The following is a 24,318-nucleotide window of genomic DNA, read 5'->3' on the forward strand; positions in this document are numbered from 1 at the left end:
AAAAGGAATTCACTGTGATCTCCTTTTTGTTAAAAAAGAAAGGCAGAAAATACAGAGAGTGAATGAGTATGCTTATGCATATCTAGTGAACTAGCAATGAGGAACTTTCCAACTGCTTATACAACTAAGAAGGGGGAAAGGCAAATGCAATGAGGTTTTATATTTCACTCTAAACAGATTCAAAAATTTTGGGTCTTATACAAATACCTACTTACTATTGTATAATATTAAATATTATGCTTTTAAAGAGGAGAATGAAAGGACGTCTTAAAGGAACATTTTTTGAAATCTGAAAGGCAGAGCTTCAGAGTGGAAGAAAAAGAAAGAAAGAGATCTTCTATCTGCTGGTTCATTCCCTAAATGTCCCTAACAGCCAGGGCTGACTCAAGATGAAACCAGGAGCCAGGAACGTCCTCTGGGTCTCTCACATTGGTGGCAGGAGCCCAAATATTTGGGCCACCATTTACTGCTTTCCCAGATCTGTCAGCAAGAAGCTTGATTCGAAGTGGAGCATCTGGGGATTTGAACTGGTGCTCTGATAAGGGATGCTGTCATTTAAGTGGTGGGTGCACCTGCTTTGTCACAGCGCCAGCCCCTGAATCATGTCTTTAGGGTAAAACTTTTTAAAAGTCATTTTCCTGGTGCCCTTTAAGGAATTAAAACATGTTTATTTATCCTGTAATAGAGAAACTATTCTTAAAGATTCTTCCTTTCTTTATTATTTAGCTACCAAAAAGGAATGCTGAAGAAATAAAAAGTAATCTCTAAAAGCACCAAGACTCAAATTATAATGAATTTTATATCCCTTTTATACATTTTTGATTGCTAATAGGTAGCAGAACAGAAGAACTATGCCATGCAGCTCATTTCCTTAAACACATAGATTCCTACAATCTAGGTCAACTTTCTCAGTGATTTTTTTAAAAAGTGAGGCAATTTTAGTACTTCAATTGAGCTAAGAAAAAAAAAATGTTAACGAACATGCAGGTTGCGAATTAACAGTCAACTTTTCTTGTGTGGGATCTTCCAGAAGCAGAAGTATAGTTACTTGAACAAGAAAAATCCTGAGTGACAAAGTCAATTCAGCATTTGACAAATGTCACATTTCAGGCTCTCAAAATAGAAGTTTAAAATGCACAGTACTTAAAAAGTAGTTAAGCATTTAGGAAAAAGATGTTAGATTTGGTATTGCATGTTTTAGAAGAATAAAAATGAGCTGTATTAAAAATACAGTATGAAAATTATTAGAATAAGGTTTATATGAGTCTTTATATAATTTTTAGGAAGGAAAGTGTTTCTTGATTTGGCACAAAAGACCAGTGCCTCAACAGGAAAGGATGGATATCTTTGATTAAACATCATTTTAGGGCCAGTACCAAAAGGAAAATAAAGGACAAATTAAAAACTAAAAATAATTGTAATATGAATAAATATAAATAGTAGCCTCAATATATATTAGACTCTGGCAAAACAATAGGAAAAATGAGTAGGCCAATAGTAAAAAGTGTACTAAGGATACTAACAAGCAAATAAGCACACATAACAAAGGAAAACAAATGGCAATGAATGTATTAGTAAGATTCAAGTTCACCAGTAATATAACACAATTTCAATTAAAAGTACCCTTTACATGTGGATGTGAGAGGGGTGGAGAAGGGGAAACAGAAAGAGAAAGAATGTAGCATTTCAGACATCCATTGTCCTTAACTCTCTCCAAATGGAATTATTCCATCAGCTTTCAAGTATGCTGAATTTTCTCATAGATGAATATAAATAAACAGTTAATATATTATTAACACTCCACTCCCAAAAGCACCTTGATCTTAATTTCCTCTCTGCCACTGACCTATCCTATTTTCCCTATCATTTGATAAACTTCTTGAAAACTCTTTATCTCATTGGACACCTTCATTTCCCTGCCTTTTTCGGCATTGCATGCCTGGTTTTCTTTCCACATCTCCTTTGTTGCTTTATAATCATTAATTGGCTGTTAAATGTGAGAATTCATTTAGACTTATTCCTGAGTCCTTTTCTCTTTTTCCTTTACATATACATTCATACATATCCCTTTACATATACACCCATACATAGACACACACAGTCCAGGACCACATTTCCACTCTGAATTTACACTTGTAAATAAATACTGCAGGCTTAATCTGTTCTCTTAGACACCTTGAAGGTATTTCAATTCCAAATGATGAAAACGAAACTGAGTGACCTTTGATCTTGCAATCCTACCTGTTTCCATGTAGAATACATCTAGCCATTCAGTTACAAGAGCTGGAAATCCAGGAGTCACCCTCAATCTCTCTGTTTTCTTTAACACCCAAACCATCACAAAATCTTGTCTTAACAGTCTCTCTAAGTATAATTCTGTCTTGATCATCTTATGGGCCATTACTTGTTATCTGGAGTGTTACAATATCCACTTACTTGATTACTATCACTTTCATTCACATGCCGTGCCAGCATCAGGAGTGATGCACTCCAAACATACATCATGTCCACCCACAGCCTCGAACCCTTCACTATCCTTTTGTTGTTTTCAGGATAAAGAGAAAATTTCCTAAAATATTCTCTAACGTTTTAGGTAATTTGGCTCCCACAAAAAACTTGTGCCGCACCACTTTTTTCCCCTCTTAATTAGTGATGTTCTGAATATGCTATCCAGACTAATAGCACCCGTATCGCCTAGGAACTTATTAGAAATACAAATTTATTTATTTATTATTTTTCTTTTCAACTTTAATAAATATAAATTTTCCAAAGTACAACTTTTTAATTATAGTAGCTTTTCTCCCATAACCTCCCTCCCACCCGCAACCATCCAATCTTCCATTCCCTCTCCCATCCCATTCTTCATTATGATTCATTTTCAATTATCTTTATATACAGAAGATCAACTTAGTATATACTAAGTAAAGATTGCAACAGACTGCACCCATAAGACACACAAAGTATAGAGCACTGTTTGAGTAGTAGTTTCACCATTAATTCTCATAGTACAACACACTAAGGACAGAGGTCCTACATGGGGGGCAGGTGCACAGTGACTCCCACCGTTGATTTAAAAATTGACACTCTTATTTATGATGTCAGTAATCACCCGAGGCTCTTGTCATGAGCTATCAAGGCCATGGAAGCCTCCTGAGTTCACCAACTCTGATTTTATTTATACAAGGTCATATTGGAAGTGGAAGTTCTCTCCTCCCTTCAGAGGAAGGTATTGCCGCCTTTGATGGCTCGTTCTTTCCGCTGGGATCTCACAGAGATCTTTCATTTAGATCATTTTCTTTTGCCACAGTGTCTTGGCTTTCCATGCCTGAAATACTCTCATGGGCTTTTTAACCAGATCCAAAGGGCTTAAAGGCTGATTCTGAGGCCAGAGTGCTGTTCAGGGCTTTTGCCATTCAATGAGTCTGCTGTGTATCCCGCTTCCCATGTTGGATCATTCTCTCCTTTTTAATTCTATCAATTATTTGCAGACACTGGTCTTATTTATGTAATCCCTTTGACACTTAATCCCATCTTTTTGATCAATTATGAACTTAAACTGATCACTTTTACAGGTAAGATGGCATTGGTACATGCTACCTTGATGGGATTGAATTGGAATCCCCTGGTATGTTTCTAGCTCTACCATTAGGGGTAAGTCCGAGTGAGCATGTGCCGAAATGTACATCTCCTCCCTCTCTTATTCCCACTCTTATATTTCATGGGGATCACTTTTCAGTTAAATTTAAACAACTAAGAATAATTGTGTGTTAATTAAAGAGTTCAACCAATGGTATTAATAGAACAACAACAACAAAAAAAAAAACGCTAAAAGGAATAAAATAGTAAGTTGTTCCTCGACAGTCAGGACAAGGGCTGATCAAGTCATTGTTTCTCATAGTGTCCACTTTACTTCAACAGGTTTCCTTTTATGTGCTCAGTTGTCACCAATCAGGGAGAACATGTGATATTTGTCCCTTTGGAACTGGTTTATTTCACTCAGCATGATGTTTTCCAGATTCCTCCATTTTGTTAGAAATGCAAATTCTTAAGCACCACTGTAAATCTTATAAATCACAGACTCTGGGTGGTTGGGATGCTTTAACCAACCCTCTTAGTAATTCAGAGGTCTGTTACAAACTGACAGCCTTGGCATTAAATCTCCCTGCTCCATAGCACTCCATCCTACTGCAAAACTTTTGCATATGCTGTTTCCTCTGTCAGGCATTCTTTTCTTCTGCCCTTTGAAATAGTTGTCCCCTATTCTTCCAGAGGATAGCACGTTTGTCTTCCAGTCAAATTCCCCTCTTGTCATCTTTTGTAGAATCAGCCTACTACTGTTTCTTAACACCCAACGCAATCTTAATTTCAGGTATATTTTTAGGTGACTGTTTTCTGCTTCCTTCTGTAGAAATAAAGTGAGTGATGGCTAACCCCTGCCTGGTATTGCTCATCATTGGACTCAAAGCCCTTGATTCATGGCTTGGCACAAAACAAGCACTCAAGGCATGAATGGTGGTACATAAATTGGCATGGTCTACAGATCTAAATGTTTTCAGCCTCATTCCCTAGGTGGTCAAATTATTTTGTTCTTTGTAGGTTTCTGCGTTTACTGTTATCTTAAATGAAGATAGATATGTCACCAGCGGCAGCTGGCTTGCCTTGCTTCTCTTTTACTAATGAATTATAGTTCAGAGAGATCAAACTAGGGATAGGGAAGCAAAGTTGATTGAAATATGTACCAAGGAAGGAACAGGCCAATAGAGAGGAAACAAGGCCATGTTTTATCCAATCTGAGGGAGCACTGAAGCCAACATTACAGTCATGACCTTCCATTGCTTGGTCAGCGATGCCATGTCATGCTTCTTAGGGAATTTTATAAAGGCAAGGTGGGCTTCAATTAGTCTAAGGGGTTGCATGCAGGTACTAGTTATGTTCTGCCCCAGACCTGGATTTCCCTGAAGTGAGTCTCTATGAGACAATACTAATCATCAGTGTATTATCTATGGGAAAAGGGAATGACAATAGAGTCGGGTGATTAGGATTTTGTATGGCCAACTGTACCACTCCCTCAATCCAGTGAGTTGATTTTAGTGTGAGTAAACATTAGGGCTGGGACATTTCCAACTAAGGGAGGGAGGCTGGAAGATTGGAACTTCGTGCTAGCTAGTACCTGCATTTAAGTCACTGTTTAGGGGTTTGGTCTCAGATATGTTCTATAAACAAGAAACAATTATGTTCAAGGGTAAAAAAAGAAAATAATACATTATTACTACGTGGTAAATGCTGGGGACATTAGATTGGCAATTTTAATTATTAAAAATGTTCATTTTCAATGGGAAATATTACTCACCCCATGCTATTGAATTTGCTTTTCATGAAGTTATCAACTACTTATTGTCTAGCTGAAATTACTGCTTCACAATGGACGTTAAAATTTAACTGATTTAATACTTAATTTCACTTCATTTATATAGTTTCCATATACACATTGTATACAAGAATATATAATTAGTATTTTACATGAACACATATGTAGAATACAAATTTTATATATAATTGAGAACATAGATTATTTTAACAACAACAGACACAGAAGCAAATTATTGCCAGTTCCCCCTTGAAGGTCTCTTCCTGCTACTTAAGTCAGAATCCTTGTGACGGTCAATGATATCACAGATTTTTCCCCCTATTTTTGTATAGTTTATATATATGGTACTAAATGTCATATATTCCTTAACATCTAGCTTAAACAGTATGTTTATAAGGCTCATCCATATTCTATGTAGCTATAGACTATATACTCTCAATGCTGAAAATTACTCCATTGTGTGAATACGTAACTTTTTTTAAGAAATTTGGGAAACAACTGATTTTTTTTAAAAAGATTTATTTATTTATTTGAAAGTCAGAGTTACATAGAGAGAGGAGAGGCAGAGAGAGAGAGGTCTTCCATCCAATGGTTCACTCCCCAATTTCCGCAACGGCTGGAGCTGTGCCGAACCTATGCCAGGAGACAGGAACCAGGAGCTTCTTCTGGGTCACCCACGCGGATGCAGGGCCCAAGGACTTGGGCCATCTTGTACTGCTCTCCCAGGCCATTGCAGAGGGCTGGATTGGAAGTGGAGCAGCTGGGTCTCGAACTAGCGCCCATAGGGAATGCTGGCACTTCAGGCCAGGGTGTTAACCTGCTGTGCCATAGTGCCACCCCCCACATAACTCTTGTTGTTGGATATTTTAGTGGCTTTATTTTACAATATATTAAAATCAGTGTCTCTTTGAATCCTCTATGTGTGTTTTGGTAGACTTTTGCACTGATTTCTGTTTTTCATACACACTACAATCATAGAATATGCATATGCTCAGCTTTAGTAAATACAATGAGACAGTTTGGCAGGACAGTTGTATCAATTTACACTCTCTGCAGTAATTTGAGCCCTCACTGTTCCACTTCTTTGCCAATATTTTTATTTTGCAATTTTGACCACTGCCATGGCAAGTGATAATACAGTTTAATTAGTATTTTTCTGATGAAAAATTAAACCGAATGCCTTTTCAACATTTAATATAATTTACAATACTGATTTTAGCATTCAAGTGTCTAATCTTACAAGTATGAGCAATGAGTTTGATATAAGTAATTATTATGGCTTTAAATTGATAAAAGAATATCACTAACTACTTAAACGTTTATATAAATGGATATATATATATATATAGGTATATCTTTCTATCACACACACATACACACACACATACATACACATATAAACTTTCCATGAAAATTTTATACCAAAAGTATGCTCTGATTTCAAAATGCTTTTGCACGTTAAACTTACTTTTTAATTATATTTTCCATGAACTTATATGAGTGTGTATATATATTTTTTTATTTATTTTTTGTTTTTTTTTTTTATTATTTTTACTTATTTGAAAGACAAAGGTATTACAGAGAGAAGTAGAGCCAGATTGAGAGAGCGGTCTTCCATTCCGCTCATTCACTCCCCAAATGACTGCAATGGCGAGAGCTGAGCTGATCCAAAGCCAGGAGCCCAGAGCTTCCTCCAGGTCTCCCACTCGGGTGCAGGGGCCCAACGACTTAGGCCATCCTCCACTGCTTTCTCAGGCCATAGCAGAGAGCTAGATCAGAAGAGGAGCAGCTGGTACTCAAACCGGCGCCCCCATGGGATGCTGGCACTGCAGGCTGGAGCCTTAACCCACTGCACCACAGTGCCGGCCCTGTGTGTGTGTGTGTGTGTGTGTGTGTGTATCTATATATATGCTTTATATATAGTATCTTTTTACTGGCATTTTGAAAAATATCTGAGAATAGTCTATTTTTTTTAAACTGAGACCTTTTGATTCACCGTTTCATTATTTCCAATTGTGTCAGAACTATATAATTATTTCTAACATCGAAATCCTCAACAATTTTGGCAATGACACCATCAGGAGAGACAGCATCTATTCATTTGAAAGATTCCCCTCGTAAAGGAAAATCAGTGCTGTCTTCCCTGCAACAATTCCAGGACGTCTGAGACAAAGATCCTCTCATTTAGCTCCTGTTTAGACACCTCATGTTTTATACCCCCAAGGCAAATGCCAAGATTTTCTTCCTTTTTTTTTTTCTGTTATTGTTTTTTAGACTACTGGAATTAAAAGAATATTGTGGGTTGGAATCATTTCCAAAATGATAATGGACATTAGAAACCAAAGACTCCTTCATATTGAGAAAAACTAAGGCATAACTGTGTTTATACAAAGTGAGAACCATCAGATTAGGACATCGTTCACGTAGACTGCTTTCAAGGTTGCCATTAACATCCGTGCTAGGAATTGCTAAACAGATGGGCTGGATTTTCTAACCTCTTCATGAGAAAATAAAGTTTCCACTGTTCTTATTAATATCAGAGTTGCAAATCTTCCTGGAAATGCTTTTCTAACTCTCTTGTCTTAAAGAATTCAGACTCCAATTTACCACTACTCCATTTGGAGCCCTTAGTCTTACCTGGGAAAAATGCACCATCTTTCTAACAGGGCTGCCCATGGCTACTCACACACGTCACATTTGCCCTACGTGTCTCTGCCAGATTCATTTTCCAGATCCACAGCCTCAGTTTACAGTCTCCCAGGAACCTGCATTGTAATGCAAAATTACTATCTCTCTTATGATTTTAAATACCAATTTTAGCATTCCAGTATCTTATCTTAGAAGTATAAGCAATGTGTTTAATATAAATAATATGTTTAAATCAGTAAAGAATATAATTACCTTTTTAAATGTTTATATAAAGAGAAATATGTATAACCTAGTAGACATCTTTCTATCACATGTGCACGTATATGTACATTTATATATATTCCATTAAATTTTTATCACAAAATTACATACTGGTTTAAAGATGCACACTAGTAAACCAAAGACTTCTTTGTATTGAGAAAAACTAGGGTATGACTGTGTTCATATTAAATGAGGGCCATCAGATTAAGACATAAGATCATTAATTCCTTAAATATGACATCAACTGACTTCTCACTTGTACTTTTGTGGTTTTTTTTTTCTTTTTGTATTGGAAGAGGCTTTAAACTTCTCTCCAGTGGTCAAGGTGAATCATCCTTTAAGGTCAATCTCCAATACCATATTTTCCCAAAAACCTTCATAAGTTTTTCCATTTATTTATAATCTCTCACAATTTAAATTTAAATGGTATTGTGTGTATTCTTTCTGCAACTTATAATATTTTACTCAGTTTCATAGGTGTGTATCTCCTAGAATCATAAAGTTTTCTTAAACATCATGTGTTTCAACAACTTATATAGGGGTTCAATATATTCTACTACTTAAAAAATTCTTAAAATTTTAACACATTTCAAGACATAACATAGGCTTCCAATACATTCTTACCATAAATGCTTCAGTTCATATTCTTATTAAAATATTGAAAGTAGTATAATAGTACATATAAGTTAGGAAAGCATCAAAATAAATGAACACTTGTGACCCTATCGCACAGCTTAAGAACTAAAATATTCTTCATTTATTTTTTCTGCCCATGTGCTTCTCTTATCTTCTTTTCTTTTCTCCCAGATATAAACATTACCCTGGCTTTGTAGAAATCATTTCTGTTCTTATTTTCCATTTATCAACCATGATTATATCCCTCAATAATATTTAGTTTGGCACATTTTCAATTTAATGAAAATTGACTCAGACTTTACATATTCTGCTCCAACTTGCATCTTAGCCATAATTTTATGGACTATTTCTGGATCTCTTTTTCATTGCTCTACTATTGCTGAGACCATGAGTTTGTTTCTAGTTTTCTGAAATTACAATCGATGCTGATATGAGTATATACATGTATATATATACACTATATATATATATCCTATTGTATGTATATACATATATGTACATATAAGTACATATGTGAGTATCTCTATAGCTCTGTCAGGATAACTATGTAGCCATTTCCTTAAGACTCTCTTGTGTGTCTTAAATACACAAACTACCCAAAATTCTGCATCAATGGAATTGAAGAGATACATGATAATGAATGTTGAAATTTAAAGAATAAATGCATTTATTTTTTGAAAGTGCCTTCTGGTCTACATGTGAGTTCACATTGATCTTTGTTCACTTTAACACATGATGTTATTAAACATATCAATTTTTGTCAATTTATTGAATTTATTGGATGTAAAATTATAGGACCCAGTGATTAATATTTGCTTTAATCAGATTATTTCAAATATTGTTATGGCTTTATTCTGCCCCTATTCTTTTTTTATTTATTTAAAAGGCAGAGTTAGAGAGAGAGGAGGAGAGACAGGGAGGGCAGAGAGAGAGAGAGAGAGAAAGAGTGAGATCTTCCATCTGCTAGTTCACTTCTCAAATAGTCACACATGCCAGGGTTCAGGCAGGCTAAAGACAGGAGCCTAGAGCATCTTCCAGATCTCTCACATGGGTCAGGGGTCCAAGCACTTGGGCCATTCTCCACTGCTTTCCCAGCTGGATTTGCTGTGAGCTGAACTGGAAGTGGAGCAGCCGGGACACAAAACTACACCCATATTGGACGCCATCACCACAAGCAGAGGCTTAACCTGCTATGCCACAACGCCGGCCCCTCTGCCCCATTCTTGTTTTGATACCGCAATGATAGAGTTACTATACCTTGGCAATCTGACTTTATCCTCCAGGTCTTGTATAACAGGGAGATCTGTCATTTGAAGTCTCTTCCTTCTATCTTCTCAGCCCTTCTCTGTGGCAGTACCAACTGAGCCATGCACCCTTCCCATACTACATGTGAGTAAAGCAGATTCCACAAGTAGATTGTGGATTTCTGCTTCTGGGGCTTTTCTGGGGCCATGTGTCTGGTGTGCAGCGCAGGAAGGCACTGTGGTGAATGAATTGCTCCTGCTGGCCACTGCAGTATTTCTTTTATGGAATTATGCTATATTGGGTGGCGATAACAGTAGAGACATAATTTTGAGTGACTCATTCAGACATCATTCAAGTTCAGAGTTCTGAGCTGTTTATGGTCCACAACTTGCTTATGTGGACCAGGGAATCTTATGTCACCCCTCCTTGTTCTAACTTTGGTTCTCTTTGATCTACAATCCCTAACATAACCTAACATAAATGTATGAGGTATTTAGCTGCACTGACACTTGAGCCAGCCATATATTGTAACTATTGCTATTAAAGGCCTGGGAATTTGTCAACAACTCAGGTGTTCAATATGCATTGATGTATTCCAATTGACAAACATCCCCAGAAGAAAAGTAGTCTCCAAGCATCAGACTCATTTCTCTGTATCAAAGATGACTGCTGCTAGATCTAAGCTTGGAAAATACCTCCTAGGTTTCCTTGGTGGGATGGTTGGTCTGAATTTCTGATACACAAGTATAAGAAACATAAATCCTTATTTACTTTTATGAAGTAGGTTTTATTTTCTCCAGCATAACTCATCCAAACCAGATACAGACTTTTGTAAGGGACTTGCCCAAGGTCACAGGGTGGTGGGCATGACTAAAATAATGTTTTCTGATATTTGTCTCCTTGTGTTTCCTCTATCACAGATTTATTCCTGTAAGATTTTAGCTGCCCCTTCTTTCAGTGAATGATGCGTGTGTATATGTGTGTGTATGTGTGTAAAATTTTACTGCTAGAGTTTCTCGATTTCTAGAATTATAGTTATTATACTTCATGTTATCATTCCTTGTCTTACCATTTTGCTCATTTATTCATCTAGTTTTTATTGTTTGCCCATTGGGAGACTGGCATTGAGTAAGGATAACATCGAGTGTATAACACTGATAAGCACTTGTTGAATGAATATGTGCAAGACTCTAGGGGCTAGACCATGTAATGTAGTCATTTTTAGAGCATTGGTCTGACTTTATGGCTGGTTTTCTCAGATGGGGAGATAAGGAGGAGGGAGGGAGGTATGTTGGAGGATGGGTTAGAATGGACAGGAATAAACTCTCTTAACCTCTCTATTTGGAGAGAAACACAATAGAATGGAAGATTTATTTTCACAGTTCTTATGAATGACATGAAAATTAACCAACAGGCAGGCAATATTATATATTCTGAAACCGTGTCAAATGATGCCAAAGGGACTGGTTTGACCAGATCTACTCAGTGATCTGTTCTATCAATCCACTTATGCCCTATAATAGATGGGTTTGTCTATTTTCTTCTGGACCTCTATTGGCCTTGTGCATTCAAAGCTGCACATGGCCAGGGAGTGCAGTGGAGGATGGCCCAAGTACTTGGGCCCAGCACCCCTTGGGAGACCAGGATAAGTACCTGGCTCCTGCCATCGGATCAGTGCGGTATGCTACTTTTTAAAAAGTTAAGCCTTGGTGCTGGCGCTGTGGCACAATGGGTTAATGCCCTGGCCTGCAGCTGTGGCATCCCATATGAGCACCGGTTCGAGACCTGGTTGCTCCACTTCTGATCCAGTTCCCTGCTATGGCCTTGGAAAGCAATGGAAGATGGCCCAAGTCCTTGGGCCCCTGCACCTGCATGGGAGACCTGGAAGAGGCTCCTGGCTCCTGGTTTCACATTGGTGCAGCTCCAGCCATTGCAGCCAATTGGGGAATGAACCCAATGGAAGACTTCTCTCTCTCTCTCTCTCTCTCTCTCTCTCTCTCTCTCTGCCTTTCCTTCTCTCTCTTTGTAACTGTGCTGCTCTGACTTTCAAATAAATAAATAATTTTTTAAAAAAAGTATGTTTCTGTGTGGGAGCAAACTGTTGAAATCTTTACTTAATATATGCTAAACTGATCTTCTGTATATAAAGAGAATCGAAAATGAATCCTCATGTGAATGGAAGGGGAGAGGGAGTGGGAAAGGGGAGGGTTGCGGGTGGGAGGGACGTTATGGGGGGGAAGCCATTGTAATCCATAAGCCGTACTTTGGAAATTTATATTCATTAAATAAAAGTTAAAAAAAAAGTTAAGCCTTGAGTTTTCTTTTACATTATTTAACATTGATATTTTTTCTTCCATTCTTATCTTTCATAGTTTTGTGTAATCACAAAATTTTCCTTCCTAGATTTTATCTTTTTTTAAAAAGATTTATTTTGTATTTGAAAGGTAGTTACAGAGATAGAGAGGGGGATGGAGAGAAAGAAAGAGAGATCTTCTATCTTCTGGCTCACTCCCCAAATGACCACAATGGCTAGGGCTGGGCCACACTCATGCCAGGAGCCAGGGGCTTCTTCTGATATCTTATATGAGTTCAGGGGCCCAAGGACTTTGGCCATCCTCCGCTGCTTTCCCAAGCACATTAGCAGGGAGCTGGATCTACGCTTGATCTTAGACAAAAGGCCAAGAAGTGATGCAGGGAGCTGGATCAAAAGTGGAGCAGCCGGGATTCACACCAATGCCCATCCGGGATGCCGGCATCACAAGTGATGGCTTTAACCACTGTGCCACAACGCCATCCCCCTTCCTAGATTTTTTTGTCATCATGTTGCTATTTAATTCTTCATACTTTCTCTCTTGCAGGAATCGTTTCTTTGTAAAACAAAATCCAGAGAATGGTAAAAAAGAGTGAGTGTCTTGTATATAAAAGCAGTGAATTTCTTAATTAAGGGACTGTGTGTGTGTGTGTGTGTGTGTGCATGTATGTCTGTGTGTATTTGCAAAAGTAAGAGCAACAGAGAGGGAGAGAGAGAGAGAGAGAGAGACTGAGACAGAAATCCATCATCCACTGGTTCACTCCCCAAATGGCCACAATGGCCCAGATTGGAGTCAAGAGCTTCATTCGCATCTTGCATTGGCAACAAGGGCCCAGGCACTTGGGCCATCCTCTGCTGCATTTCCCAGACAACTAGCAGGGAGCCAGATCAGAAATGGAGCAGCCAGATCTCAAACTGGGGTCCTTGGTGATTGCCCGTGTTGAATGTGGCAGCTTTACTGGCTACGCCACAATGCCAGCCCCAGAACACTATAGTTTTAGAGAAAGATAAAAGTATATTGATATTTTTCAAAAAAGTCCTATTAGAAATGCTGAGAGGCAGAAAAACAGAGAAACAAGGAGACAGATAGACTGACACACAAATTCTCATTTACTGATTCACCCTCCAAATGCTTACAACAACCAGTACTGGGTCTCGCCAGAGCCAAGAGCTCAGGTCTCCCATATGGATGTCAGGAACCCAATTATCTGAGGCATCACTGCTGTCCCCAAAGTCTCTAATGGGAGGAAGCTAGAGTCAGGACCCAGAACTGGGAGTCAAACTCGGGCATTACAATGTGGAATGCCTATGTCTTAATCACCAGGCTTAATACTTCCTCCCACATCTTGATTTTATACTAACTTTAGGTAAAGCTTGACCGATCTACATGGGATTAATCAGGATTCTGATTTTTCCATTTATTTCACATTTCTTGCAGCAATGACATTCTAAGTGGGGGGCGTACATCCTATGATGCATACAAGGTGAGTCATTGGTGTGCAGAAGGCAAACATGAGAATGTCTTTTCATATTTTTATCTTTTATCTTATCCTTCAAATTTTTGTATTTTCCTGATATTGAATACCAGAGAGTACTGAATCTTTGTTCAATAGATTAAAAAGCCCAAATCTCATGAAAACTATTTCACTTGGGTAACCTTCAGAATGAAGGGGCAGTTGTAGAATATTAATATATTTCGTGGAATTGTTTAAACACTATAAGAGGTTTTGTGTCTATGTGGGAAGAATTTTTTTTTTTTTTACTTCAAAAAGCTGTCAGTGGAACTCTGATAATGACACTTACTGTCAAACTTATCATGCCTCAATTATGTTAACACCTTCTTTTGAAGTTTTCTTTTTAACATGAAAAACACAATTTATTATAAAAGGTCTCTACACAAGCTGGAAGTATTCAAAGGCCCCCCAACAAGCTGCTCTTAAAGAACTTCAGGAAGGAAAAAATTTTATATTCATACCATGATCAACTTTGTTTTCACTTTGCCTTTGCCGTGAGACGAATTTACAAGGAAAAGTACAACTTGAAGGATCTGCAGCCATTTTATAGGAATTTTATAATATCTGAACCAATCCCCTTAAGGCTAAGGAAATTCCTTCAAAATCTCCAATCCAAACGTTCTTGGGCTCCTCAGGCATGGTGTTGCCATGTTTTACTAATGACTTTATAGTCCACACACTTGTATGTCCTCCAAGGTGTGTGTGTGGGGGGGGTGGGTCTGTGTGTGTGTGGGGGGGGTCTGTGTGTGTTTGTGGGGGCTCTATGTGTATATGTGTGTGTGTGTATCTGTGTGTATGGGAGGTCTGTTGTGTGTGTTTGGGAGGTGGGTCTGTGTGTGTGTAGGTGGGTCTGTATGTAGGTGTGGAGGGGGATCTTTGTGTATGTATCTCTGTGGGTGGGGTCTGTGTGTTTCTGTGTGTGTGGGGGTCTGTGTTTGGGGGGGTCTGTGTGTGTGTGTATCTCTGTGTGTGTGGGGGGGGGTCTGGTGTGTGTGTGTGTGTGTGTGTTTGCATTATTTCCAGGCCTTGCTCTCCTGGCTTTGTCTTGCTGTATATCATTTGCTCTTTTTTTTTCTTAAAGATTTATTTATTTGAAAGTCAGAGTTACACAGAGAGAGGAAAGGCAGAGAGAGAGAGGGAGAGAGAGAGAGAGAGGTCTTCCATCCAATGGTTCACTCCCCAGATGGCCGCAACGGCCAGAGCTGCGCCGATCCGAAGCCAGGAGCCAGGAGCTTCTTCCAGGTCTCCTATGTGGGAGAAGGGGCCATCTTCTACTGCTTTCCCAGGCCATAGCAGAGAGCTGGGCAGGAAGTGGAGCAGCCGGGTCTTGAACCGGCGCCCATATGGGATGCGGCGCTTCATGCCAGGGCGTTAACCTACTGCGCCACAGTGCCGGCCCCATTATCATTTGCTCTTATGTCTAAGACTTCTTCCAGATATTGGTGAAAGAGCTCTTTGTCATGGGTTTATTTCTAAAGGTATTTTTTCCCCTCTGAAACTGAATGGTAAAGAGCATGAGACTGTTGGTTATATTTAGATTTGTATATTATCTATAATTATTTCTATCCATATCTATTAATACCCATTAACTGCCATGCTCTCACACCAGTGCTATCCACCTTGGGTGCTCATTTGCTATTGAGCAAATGTGTGCTTGCTTGTGAGTATTCTGATCCTTTTGTGAAAATAACCACATTGCACAAAAAGATTTTTGTGTATCACTCTCCATTATCTTGGTTTCTCTTCCCCTCAACTATGTTGTCACATGCATGTCTTCATATTTGGACGCATCAATTATAAATATTTCTTTTCTATGTATCCTGTTTTTATTTGCTGTGAAAATTCTGGATTCTTCTTTTCTGTTGCCTGACTTAAGAAGAATGTAGACATATTAAATATAAGGAGATAATCCTTAAATGAAAAATGCCATTCTTTGTTTAACCCTAGGGTAGACAACAAATATTGACAATGGACATTCTATCAGCATACACAAGCTGTCTTTAAAAAGTTCATGGAAAATGTGCCTTTTCAAAATCCCACTTTTCCATGAACTTTTGGAAGTACACCTACATATCTGTGGTTGTGATATAGATTATGCAGATATACTCTGAGCCTCCTGATCTAACACTTTGCAATATTGCCATCTTGCTTGGCATGTGAGAATTCATGCTGCTGTTCAGTTTCAGCTAAAAAGTATCACACTTCACGAATCTTTCCCTTGTGACCTATCCAGGATCTTGTAAAATTCAGTGTTCCTGTTTCAAAAGGACTCAATTTCCTGACACTTCAGTGAGCAAGCACTTATAAACCATTTCCCTCTTAGACCACTGATGTTTTTTTCCTGTTGGTTTACTCTATTAGCTTCTTTCAGTTGATGACTTCTCTTTTCTATATGTTAATTCAGGTGTTGCTATCATAGAAGAGAAATGGCACAGTCACCCTTCTTGCAACTATTGTAGCTGCAATTAACCATGTTTACTCTTTCACACTTGCAAAAATAGTTCTACTACATGACTTTGCTGCAACCACAATACTCTCATCACAGTAGTGTGTAAATTAAAATGTATTTGACATCTTTGTCATGACACCATATTTTCTAAAAGAATGCACCTTCTAAAACATATGTTTTTTTTTTCTTTCAAACTTTTATTTAATGAATATAAATTTCCAAAGTACAGCTTATGGATTACAATGGCTTCCCCCCCATAATGTCCCTCCCACCCGAAACCCTCCCCTTTCCCACTCCCTCTCCCCTTCCATTCACATCAAGATTCATTTTCGATTATCTTTATATACAGAAGATCAGTTTAGCATACATTAAGTAAATATTTCAACAGTTTGCTCCCACACAGAAACATAAAGTGAAAAAATACTGTTTGAGTTCTAGTTATAGCATTAAATCTCAATGTACAGCACACTAAGGACAAAGATCCTACATGAGGAGTAAGTGCACAGTGACTCCTGTTGCTGACTTAACAAATTGACACTCTTGTTTATGGCCTCAGTAATCACTCTAGGCTCTTGTCATGAGCTGCCAAGGCTATGGAAGCCCCCTGAGTTCACTGACTCTAATCATATTTAGACAAGGCGATGGTCAAAGTGAAAGTTCTCTCCTCCCTTCAGAGAAAGGTACCTCCTTCTTTGATGACCCATTCTTTCCACTGGGATCTCACTCGCAGAGATCTTTCATTTAGGTTTTTTTTTTCCCCTGAGTGTCTTGGCTTTCCATGCCTGAAATACTCTCATGGGCTTTTCAGCCGGATCCACATGCCTTAAGGGCTGATTCTGAGGCCAGAATGCTGTTTAGGACATCTGCCATTCTATGGGTCTGCTGTGTGTCTCATTTCCCATGTTGGATCATTCTCTCCCTTTTTTTATTCTATCAGCTAGTATTTGCAGACACTATTCTTGTTTATGTGATCCCTTTGGTTCTTAGTCCTATCCTTATGATCAATTGTGAACTGAAATTGATCACTGGGACTAGTGAGATGGCATTGGTACATGCCACCTTGATGGGATTGAATTGGAATCCCCTGGTATGTTTCTAACTCTACCGTTTGAGGTAAGTCAGCTTGAGCATGTCCCAAATTATACATCTCTTCCCTCTCTTATTCCCACTCTTACATTTAACAGCGATCACTTTTCAGTTAAGTTTCAGCACTTAAGAAGAATTGTGTATTGATTACAGTATTCAACCAAAGGTATTAAGTAGAACAAACAAAAAAAAATACTAAGAGGGATAACATATTAAGCTTCTCATCAACAGTCAGGGTGAGGGCTGATCAAGTCACCGTTTCTCATAGTGTTCATTTCACTTTAACAGGTTTCCTTTTTGGTGCTCAGTTAGTTGTCACCTATCAAGGAGAACAAGTGGTATTTGTCCCTTTGGGATTGGCTTATTACACTCAGCATAATGTTTTCCAAATTCCTAACAGGGATCACTTTTCGGTTAAAATTCTCCCAAAAGCAATTTATAGATTCAATGCAATACCAATCAAGATACCGAAAACCTTCTTCTCAGATCTGGAAAAAATGATGCTGAAATTCATATGGAGACCCAGGAGACCTCGAATAGCTAAAGCAATCTTGTACAACAAAAACAAAGCTGGAGGCATCACAATACCAGATTTCAGGACATACTACAGGGCAGTTGTAATCAAAACAGCATGGTACTGGTACAGAAACAGATGGATAGGCCAATGGAACAGAATAGAAACACCAGAAATCAATCCAAACATCTACAGCCAACTCATATTTGATCAAGGATCTAAAACTAATTCCTGGAGTAAGGACAGTCTATTCAATAAATGGTGCTGGGAAAATCGGATTTCCACGTGCAGAATAATGAAGCAAGACCCCTACCTTTCACCTTACACAAAAATTCAGTCAACATGGATTAAAGACTTAAATCTATGACCTGACACCATCAAATTATTAGAGAGCATTGGAAAAACCCTGCAAGATATAGGTACCGGCAATGACTTCTTGGAAAACACCCCAGAAGCACAGGCAGTCAGAGCCAAAATTAACATTTGGGATTGCATCAAATTGAGAAGTTTCTGTACTGCAAAAGAAACAGTCAGGAGAGTGAAGAGACAACCGACAGAATGGGAAAAAATATTTGCAAACTATGCAACAGATAAAGGGTTAATAACCAGGATCTACAAAGAGATCAAGAAACTCCTCAAAAACAAAACCAACAACCCACTTAAGAGATGGGCCAAGGACCTCAATAGACATTTTTCAAAAGAGGAAATCCAAATGACCAACAGACACATGAAAAATTGTTCAAGATCACTAGCAATCAGGGAAATGCAAATCAAAAGCACAATGAGGTTTCACCTCACCCCAGTTAAAATGGCTCACATTCAGAAATCTACCAACAACAGATGCTGGCGAGGATGTGGGGAAAAAGGGACACTAACCCACTGTTGGTGGGAATGCAAATTGGTTAAGCCACTATGGAAGTCAGTCTGGAGAGTCCTCAGAAACCTGAAGATAACCCTACCATTCATCCCAGCCATCCCACTCCTTGGAATTTACCCAAAGGAAATTAAATTGGCAAACAAACAAGCTGTCTGCACATTAATGTTTATTGCAGCTCAATTCACAATAGCTAAGACCTGGAACCAACCCAAATGCCCATCAACAGTAGACTGGATAAAGAAATTATGGGACATGTACTCTATAGAATACTATACAGCAGTCAAAAACAACGAAACCCTGTCATTTGCAACAAGATGGAGGAATTTGGAAAACATTATGCTGAGTGAATTGAGCCAGTCCGAAAGGGACAAATATCATATGTTCTCCCTGATCGGCGACTACTAACTGAGCACCAAGGGGGAAACTTGTTGAAATGAAATGGACACTATGAGAAACAGTGACTTGATCAGCTCTTGTCCTGACGATTGATGTACAATGTAATACTTTATCCATTTTAGTATTTTTTTTGTTCTAGTACCATTGGTTGAACTCTGTAATTAACACACAATTATTCTTAGGTGTTTAAATTTTTAAAACATATGTTTATTAAATGTAGTATTTACATTTTGTAGGTAATGATAACGTAATATATAGCATATTCAGAATTTCATTCATTGCATATTTTTGAAAAGTATGTTTTATATTCATGGTTGGCAAATAATTCAGGGACGGTCCCTGCGCTGTGGCCTAGTGGGCTAAGCCACGACCTGCGATGCCAGCATCCCAAGTGGGCACCGGTTCCTGTCCCAGCTGCTCAGATTCCATCCAGTTCTCTGCTGATACTCTGGAAAAGCAGTGGAGGATGGCCCAAGTGCTTGGGCCCACATGGGAGCCCTGGGGAAAGCTCCTGGCTCTTGGCTTTTGATCAGCTCAGTTCTGTTCAGGGTGGCCATTTGGGGAGTGAACCTGCAAATAGAAGACCTTTCTCTCTGTCTCTCTCTCTCTATAACTTTACCTCTCAAATAAATAAATAAAATCTTTTTAAAAATAAACAAAACAGGGAATAGTGTAGTATCAGCTTTTGCTATTTCTCATAGCACTTCCTGTACTTTATATCAAAAACTAATCTGAAGAAATGCAAATTTTATTATTTTTTAATTTACTAACCTCAGGTCAAGGAGTAGGTCACCAGAGTTAATTTTCATTTAAATGTGTCCAAATACAAATAGGAAAAGAGTAAGCAAGATATTTCAATCTTTTCCTTTGACTTCTTTCCCTTTCTTCTCTTTTTCTATCTTTCATATGTACATTTAAAAAAATTGTAATAATTTCAAAATCAGAAATGAGTTTATGGTGACAAGTCCTAATACTGAGTCAATTCTTTTCTCCAGAGTAAGTTTGTTTGCTTTAGGTTTTACAGTTAAAAAAACTTCAAATACTGGAACATCTGATGGAAATGGGTTACCACTGTGTCATCTAGGACCTGCATTTATTTCGGCTTTCAGGGAAAACTATAAGTTAGAGGAAAGGAAAGAAATCCTTTAACTTCTGGTTTTCCCCTTTAGCAGGAGCAATCATTGCAAAAATGATGGTCATTATCTAGGACATTCATTTAGATAACACGGTGGCAGGCAACAGCTCCTTGGCAAGTATTTTGCCTGACAAAGAAAGATGCAATAGTTCTGAGTGCAACACTTTAATCTCTTCTCAAAGAAAGATGCAGACAGTAATAAAGATTTTTACACTAAACTAAACAAGGCTTTGTTCTACGGGCCTGGTGTTTCAGTACTCTCCACCTGGGCTCTCCCTCTCTCTCAACATCTTTCTAGTCATTTAAGAGTCTAGTTATTGGTGGCACACCTCTCCAAATGATGCGAAAGTTAGAAGCTGCTAAGCCACTTACAAGCCAGATACAGTGTCGAGTAGGACACAAGCTTGGATTATGTTCAAGAAGAACTGAATAAACATTTTTTTTCCTTTTTTTGTTACGGAAGGGAAAGTGGTATAGAGAGAGAAAGAGATTTTCTATCTGCTGGTTCACTCCCGCACCTGGGTTTCCAGAAATTATACTTGCATGATATACTATACTATACTATATAATGTATTATAATTATTATATAATATGTATAATATATTATATGTATGTATATCCTTTTATTCTGTATTACACATATATATATATTTGTGTTTATATGTGTACATATAGATATTGTATATATATGATATACATATAACATGTATATGTGTGTGGGTGTGGGTGTATCTTCTTAATGTACATTACTGGAAAATATCCTATTTTAGAATTGCATTCTTACAAAACAATTTGGCTCATATTGACTTCTAAGTCATTTTCATTTGAAGCTATCCTTTTCTAGTTTCAACAAAAACTTTCAAGTCCAATCAGAAATCTTTTTACTTAACCACTAGTTGTCAGTGCAAATTCTTGGATACTGCCATTCTTCCTGCAGGATGTCGAAGTGCCATTAATACTACACTAGTGTAGATGTAGGGATAAAAGAACAAAGAATTTTTGCAATTAAATTTCGACCTTACTGATGCTACAAGTACATCTGCTATTCACTACCTCATGAAAATCCTCACTAACCTCTAGTCACACATCTTCTCTTCACAGAAATCTTGCTCTTTCTTTTATCTCAGATTTCCCACCTATAGTGATTTTGCAAACTCAAAGTCCTGCTGCTGCTTGATAGATCAATTTCTTCCTCTTATTTCATCTTCTTGCATCTGTGTTTATCAAGGGTTATCTTACCTTTTGCAGAGGAAAAATATCAACCATGGGTTTTTCTGAAATAAGAATCACTTGTCTCCAAGATCAATTATCAATCTTTCACAAGGACTGCCCTTGAAATTCGTTTCAAATGACAAAATTTCCTGTCCCTGAAAGATGAGTATGGGTGAAATGCACATTAGAACACATATATTTTTAAAAGGATTAGAAGTGATTCTCTGCTCCAAATGGGGTATGTGAAATAAAAAGCACCAAAAGCGCTTTGGGTATTTCCAGACTGTAAACACCCACCTCAGCATCTGAAGTTTAGAGCGGGGGTAGAATATGGGACCATGTTTATCACAGCTTAAGGACAACTGTGGTTCGTGTACCTGTCACTGTGGGATATCGTCTTTATGAATCAAGTATGTTCATGGAGAAAATTCTGAGTTCAGGTTGTAGCCTACACGAATTTATGTGTAATTCAACACCCAAACAGTGATTAAATTTATTTTTTTGAAGTATCACGATATCTATTGATAGACGTAAGTATATAAAATTGGCACATGAACGTAACTTGATAAATTAAATAGTCTTAATTTCAATACTACAAGATGAGAGCCCAATTCAAATTCTCACCATTTGTTTCACACTTCAGATACTGACCATTTCAACACTGACCATTTTGTGCAAGTAAATCATGTTTCTTTTAGAAAGACTTCTGTACTTCTCCAGCCTCAAGAATTTTAAATTCTAGTACATAAATTCCATTACCAAGGTAAAAATACAGACAACATACTATTTTTTTTTACCTAGAAACCATTTATTTAAGGTTTTAACCATAATTTTTGTTAACAGTAAGGCTATTTTTAAAGAGAAAGGAATTTGTGTGTTTAATGAAAGCCACAGGAATTGATCAATGTATACAACTTTGAGAAGGGCAAAGATTTGAATCCAGGTCTTTGTAATTTCAAAGTGTTGTTTCTTTCTGTAACAGCTAACTAGTCCATCTTAAAAACATATGCTCAGTGCACTGTTCCCAGTGATACCCTGGGGGGAAGGATTAAAGAGCTGTCTCTTCCATTTCTAAAGCCAGGGAAGCTCAGCTTCCAGAGGCTAGAAGCCATGGTTAGTCCAAAACGCATGTGATGAGGATGATGATGGAAATCAGAAGTACAAGGTCAAGTCCAGTCTGGCAATGTTTCTCTGCTTCAGAGACAGTGGGGAAGCAGCCACAGAGAGCTGCATAGTCAGAAAACATAATTGGAAAGTCTTTCTGAAGTTTTAGTCAAAACAATAGCTTTACAATACAATGTATTCCAGTGGGAAGCTGTCATCTGGCCAATTGACAATGTTCTCTCCCTCCTTCCCTCCTTTCTAAAATAGCTTTGTTGAGATGTAATTCCCATACCATGTAATTTTCTCATTTAGCATGTGCAATGCAATGGTTTTTAGTGTAGAACCCAAAGTATTCACTGCCTTGTTCAATCATCCTCATGATCTAATTTTTAAATATGTTTTATTATTGGTGGACAATGATAATTGAGTTTTTATACTCAAAATTTTTAAATGTGGTTAAAGTAATACTAAATTCACCATCTTAACTAGTTTTCAGTGTGCAGATCAATAGCATTAAATGTATTCACATTATTATACAGTGGATCGCCAGAAGTTTTTTGTTTCATGTAACTGAAATTCTAGCACCATTAAATGCCAATCCCTCACTTTCCTCTCTCCTTACGCTTGGTAACCACCATTCTACTTAAATAACTGACTCTTTTTATTTTGTATAATGTTTTTGTGATTTCACCATGTTGTATCATAATTGAATACTTCATTTTCTTTTACTGAAGGGACATACGGTTTATCTTCACTTTAAGGCCATTGGGAATAATGCATGCTGTCAACATTCATATGTATTTTATGTGCATTTTTTTCTCTTTGGATATATATCTACAACTGTAATTGCGCAGACGTGGTATTTCCACTCCATGTTGAAATTTTTAAGACATGGTCAAGCTTTCCAAAGTGTTGCACCAGCTTACATCCCCACCAGTAATCGCCACCAGGTTAGGATTCTGTTTCCTCACCATCTTGGCCAATACTTCTCATTCACCATATTTTTTGCTTACAGTCATCTTAGTGGGTATTCAATGATACATATTATCTTAAAATGTTAAGGTTTTTATTTTTCTTTTGAAAAGCCAAAAAAAATTGAATGAGATGATTACTAGTGAAATTAGTAACTTCTGTAGCAATTCACAAATATCATTGACTTTAGAAAGTTCATTTCTTGTCCACAAAATGTAGATAGTTTGGTAGACAAGAAAATGGTACTAGAGAGACCCAAGAAACCTCTTTGTAACCACTGTTTCTGCAATCCAGTCTGCATAGAGAGGCATAGAGGCTAGAATGTGGTGGAATTTGGAGAAGAGTTAGGTAACAGTCTGTAAGTAGTTTGCATTGTCTAACCTTATTTAATGATTTTCTAGAATTCAATCATCTGCCTCACCTCATTGCAATGGAAACTGGAAAATATAAACTTGTTGAGTGCCCACAAGGTAAAGGAATCAAAGTTAAAGAATCCATTATACATTCTCCAACACCACACACATCACAAGGACTGAACAATTTTATTTAAATGCTGTTCTTGACAGCAGGAATTTTGTTTTTAGATGCT

This window comes from Oryctolagus cuniculus, chromosome 13 (assembly GCF_964237555.1).
Source record: "Oryctolagus cuniculus chromosome 13, mOryCun1.1, whole genome shotgun sequence".
NCBI lineage: Eukaryota > Metazoa > Chordata > Mammalia > Lagomorpha > Leporidae > Oryctolagus > Oryctolagus cuniculus.